General features: G+C 42.8%; 1 protein-coding gene across 7 annotated transcripts in view; it reads right to left on the reverse strand.

Moving 5' to 3' along the window:
- ZNF596 (zinc finger protein 596) overlaps window positions 1-7,017 on the reverse strand; it is a 17,548-nt gene extending 10,531 nt beyond the window's left edge. For all 7 annotated transcript variants that reach the window (XR_001517172.2, XM_015591789.2, XM_025049025.1 and 4 more), the window contains exon 1: window positions 6,953-7,017. The gene's annotated coding sequence lies outside the window, so the exon portion shown is untranslated. The remainder of the gene's footprint in view (window positions 1-6,952) is intronic.
- Between the last annotated feature and the right edge of the window lie 53 nt (window positions 7,018-7,070).

Here is a 7,070-nt window from a genome sequence, read left to right on the forward strand (position 1 = left end):
AGAAGCTCTTCTTCTCGTTAGGTAAACTAAGTAGGTGAAGTTAAGGAATACAAATTCTACCCTTTAATTCAGTATTTCTTCTAAAAGTCTCAGAAGCGACCTCCGTGCTTTTCCCAGAGGCCTCACCGTTTTGTGGACTGTGGTTGTTCTGGGCAGGTCTATAGAGCAGCGGTCCCCAACCTTTGTGGCATCAGGGACCGGTGCTCCTGAGAGACTCTAATGCCTAATGATCCGAGGTGGAGCTGGGGTGGTGATGCTGGCGCTTCGCTTGCCCGCTGCTCACCTCCTGCTGCGTGCCCGGTTCCTAACAGGCCTCAGACCAGTATCGGTCTGTGGCCCGTGGGTCGGGGACCCCTGCTCTAGAGAACCTGCAGCAAAAGGATCCATCCTGCTCTTCGTTTCTACAAGGACCTGTACTCTACCAACACATTCTCTGGCCGTAGGCATCGATTCGACTCTACATAAATGTTTGTGTGCCGAATAAATACACATTCAAGAAAAATATTTTTTAGGGTACTAGAATGTCCATTTTTACTGCCAAGCAAGAAATAGCCATACAGTGTAGGTCTCTTCAACTCAGAGTTAGCTGAGGTCCCAAGAACTATAAGACTCTGCAAGCTTCAAAATATTAGAAACTCCCAGAGTAAATGACCAGTTTCAGTACTGATTTCACTAGATTTCTTTTTTCCTTTTTAAAATTGTGGTAAAAAGCCTCTAACACAAAATGTACTATCTTAACCATTCTTAAGGTTCGTGGTGTTAAATACATTCATAAAGCGTGTAATCATCACCAGCACCCATCTTCATAGCTCCTTCATCTTGTAAAACTGAAACGCTGAACGCATTAAACAACCCCCATGGCCTCCTCCCCCCGGCCCTGGCAACCACCATTCTACTTTCCGTCTCTATAAAGGGATGTTAAAAAGGAAACTAAACATTTAAATGTCTTAAGACCTTTCTCATAGAAGGACATATCACTGAAGAAAAATCAAGCAATATATTTGTTTCAGGTATACGCATTTCGTCCCATAAGGAATGCTGTTATTTTCTTTTTTAAAATTACACTCTTCTGACAGTAAAAAAATCTGAGTACCTATTATTCTTGTAGTAAACCTTTAGGTAATAAACTATGATTTTCATGCTTTTCTGTTAGGTTCTATGTCTTTTCAGTCTACCTACTGCAACATTCGCGAGGCAAGTGATGATCCCCTTTTGTCATAAATGAACATAGCTTTCAGGTCAACTTACAGCCAAGACGATATCAAAGAGTGAAATTATACTCATGAATAAAGCAGCCAGAAAATCTGCCCCTGAGGGGTTAAAAGTCTAGTTTAGAAGAGATTATTTAAAGAAATAATGACAAACATACTCTGCACATGTACTGAAGTATTTCATTTGCAGAAAAGCTCTCTTGAAATGCATGTATAATTTATGTGACACTTAAAAAGCTCAGTCGGGCAAAGACTTAGAAAGTTTTGCAGGGATGGAGCTCAGAGGTCTGTTTTTGTTTTTTTGTTCCAGATGAGGGAACAGTATAATATTGTGGATACATCACAGACCTGCTGCGCCCCAAGAAGTCAGAACACACTGGAAGGCAGCTGAGTGATGAGGTGGACCGGGGAGGGTAGCAAACAAGTAGATTTTAGGGACCAAAGGTCACTGTAATTAGATTGGTCCTTCTTATAAAGCTCATAGGTGGAGGTTTTTGCTGAAAAACGGAGTAAAATAATTAAGAAAGGTTTGATGAATTTTAAGAATTAGATGATGGCTGTCTGGCACGAAGTGTTGGTAGTAAAACTGTGAGGTGGGAGGTGGGCGAAAGGACATGAGAGAAACAGAGAAAGACACGTTAGAAAAGCACCGAACTTCACGTGTGGCTGGGTGCAGTGTGGAGAAGCCCTGACTAAGAGTCAACAGAAGGGACGAGCAGGAAGTGCCCTGGAATCAGCGCTGGGTCACAGAGGCTGCAGGAGCCGAGGTGAGAAAGCTCCCATCGTGGACAGAGCTCGCCCTGAGGATCAAACACAACGACGTCTTAAGTGCAGTCGGCTGTGCTGGGGGAGAGGGAAAGGTTTGCACCAAGATCCACTACAATTTAAGCCTCTGTGCAACAGTTAAGGCCAACATTTTCAGTGACTTTAAAAACATCTAGAAAACAAGGAAGGAAAAAAGAAACATGAGTTTTCTGGCTTTTCAAGTTTTCACAAATAAAGCAGATATTAATGAAAGTTAAAAAGAATAAAGAGATTAAATGATTACAGAATGAAATGGAAAACATTTGACGAATCAATAAAAGTTTTGACAGGGAAATCAAGGAATTAAAAAAGACTCAAGAAAAATAACACCGACAAATAAAACAGACCACATTCATTTAAAAGCAGTAATTTAAAATGTAAGGAAAATGGGGAGAATCCTATTCTTATTAATTTGTATATGTAGGATAAATTAATTTCCAAGGAAATGTTATGAATATTCACTCACAAATAAGAACAATCTCATTAGGCAATGTTCATTGTTAAATTATATATCAAAATCTATCTCCAAAATAGATTCGAGAGTAAATTTGTAAGGTAAATTGCTCCAAAGGAGAAAAACGAGTGTTTGCATTAGTTAACCAAGCCAATCAAAATGTATATACCTGTACAAAAAAATTGGAAATGATATCAATGATGTTCATTGAGTATATTTTACAGAAGATATTAATACAATTTAGCCGTTTAACTATTTATTCTGGCCATTACTGCCAAGGTTAAATACTGGCACAACACGGACAAGTGCAGTTTACTGCAAACGAAAGCCTGATTCAATACTAAAAACTCTCATACGGTAATTTTAAGGATCTAAAAAAATTAGATCATGTCAATAGACTCTAGGAAACATATTTTATCTTTAAAAATAATTGAAAATCTTTAAAATTCATGTCAAATGGTGGGGAACAATTCTTGTTAATCAAGAAAATCCTAGCAAATACATTGAGCAGTAAACAAAGAAGCAGCTTCACTAAAGGCAAGGGCGAGAAGAGGGACTGGTTCGCCAGCACACAAAACCCTCAGGGTCAGGGCCAAGAGGAGAAGAAATACAATATGGCATCGGAGAGCTGGAACTGCACTTACTCTCAGAAGGCATGTAAACTGCAAACTCAAAAATACAAGGGAATCCATTTTAACTATCGTACTTAAGAATATTTTTTTAAAGTCATCAAATCTATTCTGAATATACTTACATTGGTATTTCCTGTTTAGTAACAATAACTTACAAACTAACAAAAATAAGTTTCTACTTACAACAGCAAAATATTATAACTCCCATTTGAAATAAGTTTGAGACTCATGTAAAGAAATTTTAAAACTTTTTGAGGACATAAAATGACATGATAAAAGCCTGCCAAACCAGGCTTCTTAGACCAGAGGACACAGTCACACAAAAACCTCAGTGAATGCAGAAATTTGGTGCAACCCGTATTTAAAAGTCACATGCAGTATTTCACATAAAAAAACAAATAAAAATTTTGTCTCATTTTGAGGTTGAAGATATAGCCAAAATAATCGTAAAAAGGAAAAAAATGGAGGCAGGTCAAATTACATCTGAACCTATACTATTTGAAACTTTAAAACACATCAGATTAAACGGTTAAACATTCTTAGACAATAGAATATTAGTACCGAATGGAACATATTATTTATAATATGAAATAGATGACACTTCCAAAGGAAAACACAAAAGCAAAGGACATGAAGGAAGGATTTTGCCTTCATTGCATAAACATTGTAAGACCAGACCAGAGTATGCAGAGGTGCGTGTGTGTTTGATTAAACTACAAAATATCAAATAGTATCTAAATGCACATCAAAATGAGTCAAGTAGAAAAATTCATTTTATATATACATGTCTACAATGAATAAATTTATTCAGTCACTTAATTCGTGAAACAGAAAGAGAAGCAAAGAGTTGTATTTTATTCAATTTTACAAATATATGTGTAAATACACAGATATGTGTGTATACACACACACACACACACACACACAAAGTCCTGGTTAAAGCAGGGGGAGATCTCACAAGTTGGTGGATAAGAATTTATTTGCAGCTGTTGGTAGGGGGAGGGAAAAGGAGTCTTTGCCATAATTTATTGCAATATGAAATACACCATCTCTTAATCCAGCAATCAAACCTCAATTTACCCAAAGTGTAGGAACTCTTAGATATTTGCATAGAAGTCAGTTTACAAATCTATGACCATCAAGGTCTCCTTGGGATGGATGCGCTGTGAACAATTTTAAAATCTCCCTAGACATTTAGACATTTAGAGTAATTCCAGTTTTAAACAATTACGGACTAAAACACACACCATTATGTGGAAGAAATGCTACTTTAATTTGTTATGGCTATCAGTTTCTAACTTGCCCTTCTATTGCAAAACATTAATATTTTGAAACCAAATATACAGATTTTGTTAAGCTTTCAATGCATTATACAATCAAGTAGAACAAATTTCCCCTCATCGATATTCTTTTCCTGGTTATTTCAGGTATTCCTGACTTAATTCACTACTAATGTGTGGTTTCTTTAGTCCTGGTCTACACAGAGCTGACAGTACGTCCACATCTGGCCACTCTGCAATCCCCACTGACCAACCACAATAACACCACGGACCCAGTCCTGGCCTCCCATCAATGTTGAGGCACGAAGCCCTCATCATAGTGGCTCCCACATGGAGCCACTTTATAAGCTCCCTGTGGCTGGTTCACAGTGAGATGGCATAGGTCTGGAACTGGGAGTGGACTGAGGGAACCTTCCCCAGGACCCTCGATTGTCAGAGATTAACAAGTATGAAAAACAGCATTTCAGAAAAGAAGAGACAATCAACAGATTAATACTTTTCCCAGAGAAAGAGCCAGTCCTTACTCCTCTTGATCTTCCTGCCTCCTCAGGCAAGATCAGTCTTGCTAAGTCACTTCTGAGTGTTGAGAATGTGTCATCCAGGTGTCGGAATAACTTCCTTTCCCTTTACTACAACCACACAGGTGGGGAGGAATTCAACACGTGGAAGAGACGGCCATCTGCTGTCCACTGAACCACTGGGGAAAAGGGATATGAATTCCTACAGGGAGACCATAGGTGAGTTTGCCTTTGCTTCATCCTGATGAAGCCACACATCCCATGGCAGCTATGGATGTGAGTTTGTGTGATCCTCCCTTTGAAGTCACAGTCTTTTCCGGCAGCTGCTGAGCACTGGCTCACCAGGTAAGGGAGGGCGGAGCTCTCCTTGTCTCCTGTTCCTGAACTTCCCAGGCTCTCTCCCACTCCTTTACACCCAAACTGCATTCCCAGGGCCAACTGCCACCTCCTCATTGGAGAGATACCTTTGTTCTGTTTAGTTTAAAAAGCCCTGGTCTTTTCCTAGTTGTCCTGTTACGCTGTGTGCTTGGGGGCAGGCAGAGATGTGGACTGGAGATGCTAGCAAAGAGCAACCGTCACTGGCCTCACAAGCACAGGATGGCCTCTACTGTCCAGTGGCCAGGCTTGCCCTTCTCGCTTCTGCCCCAAATAGTCCAGACCATATTTCATCCTCCTGAGCAAGAGCAACTTCTCTTGCATGGTTTTATTCATATTAATTAAAAGCATTTAACTGCTCTTTTCGAGATTATCACATTAGTACCTCAAATAAAATAATAATATCTAATTATTGGCCCTGGAAAACATAAAAGGTCAGCTACAGAAACAGTTCTGAGGGAAGTTTTAACAGATCCATCAGGAACAGACAAGCTCTGTTAGAACCAGGACAATCCAGAGCATCCTTCGTTAAAACAACAACAACAACAACAAAAAACTAAGGGAATTTGAAGGAATCATATACTTATTTGGAAACTTTAGTTCATAGACCGTTAAATTAAAAGATCACAAAAAACACCTGTTGACTAGATTATGTTTAAACCTGGTTTTCACTGTTAAAACAAAACAAAAAAACAATATCCCTTCAAATTGCACACTAAAAGAGTGTAAAATTATTTACTACACACCAGTATAGACCGGAAAAGCTTTAAAGACTCATAGTCTGAATCTGACACAATTAATTTAAAAGGTAATTTAATGTGGAAATTTAAAAAAACAACCAATATATTTGGAATCTACCCTTCTATTGCCCCAACTGCTACTATTGGTCCAAGTCCCCTCATCTACGCACCCTACTGCTTGTTGCCCAGGTCACTTTTTCACTTTGACTATGTTCCAAGTCCACCGCACCCACCCATCGCCCGTGCCCTGTTGTACCCTTTTCTGAGCCCTCGCTCTCCCTCCCTCCGTCTCCTCGTTCCTCCGTCCCTTCCCCTCACCCCCCGCCCCCGCATTTCGACACCCACAGGGATGGATGAAATGGCCCTCTGCCCAGCACGAGCTCGCCTTCCAATGGGACATCAGAAATGTGAACACACCCTGGCAGGCACAGCCAGAGGGGTAGACAGTGGACTCGGGACAGAAGGACACGACGTGTCACAGGACAGCGTGGGGATCAGGGGCCCCCCGAGAGGCGGTGACCGCGAGAGGCCCGGGGAGCGGCAGGCCCGGCTGCAGGAGGACGACGATGCGGGGGGGTCAGGACTGGGGACGGCGCAACCCCAGGGCAAGGGGACGGCCCGGCGTCCCGGGCTGACCGAGGGGCGGGAGGGGCGACTGCGGAGAAGGGCGACGACCCACGTCCCGAGACCCGTCGCGCCGGGCGGGGACACCGCGCAGGGACTCAAGGCAGAAGGGCCGGGCGCCGACGGCCTCGGGGCGCCGGTGACGGGAAACAGAAACGAGCCGATCAGTGCGACCGTCGCGGCGCCTCCCGGTCTCTCAGGGCAACGGGGTCCCCGGGGGCGGGGCCTGTGACACCCGCAAGGACCGCCGGTCCCCGAGTGCGGAGGAGGCCGCGGAGGGCGGACCTAAACCTCACAGGACAGAGCTCACTCACCGCAGTGCGACCGTCGCGGCGGGAAAGCCCCTTCCGCGTCCCCAGGAACTGACGGAGGATGGGGCGGGGCCTCAGCCAGGAACAGGCGGAGCCGGGGGCGGGGCGGACGGGGCGGAGG

Source organism: Pteropus alecto, unplaced genomic scaffold, assembly GCF_000325575.1.
Source record: "Pteropus alecto unplaced genomic scaffold, ASM32557v1 scaffold35, whole genome shotgun sequence".
Taxonomy (NCBI): Eukaryota; Metazoa; Chordata; class Mammalia; order Chiroptera; family Pteropodidae; genus Pteropus; species Pteropus alecto.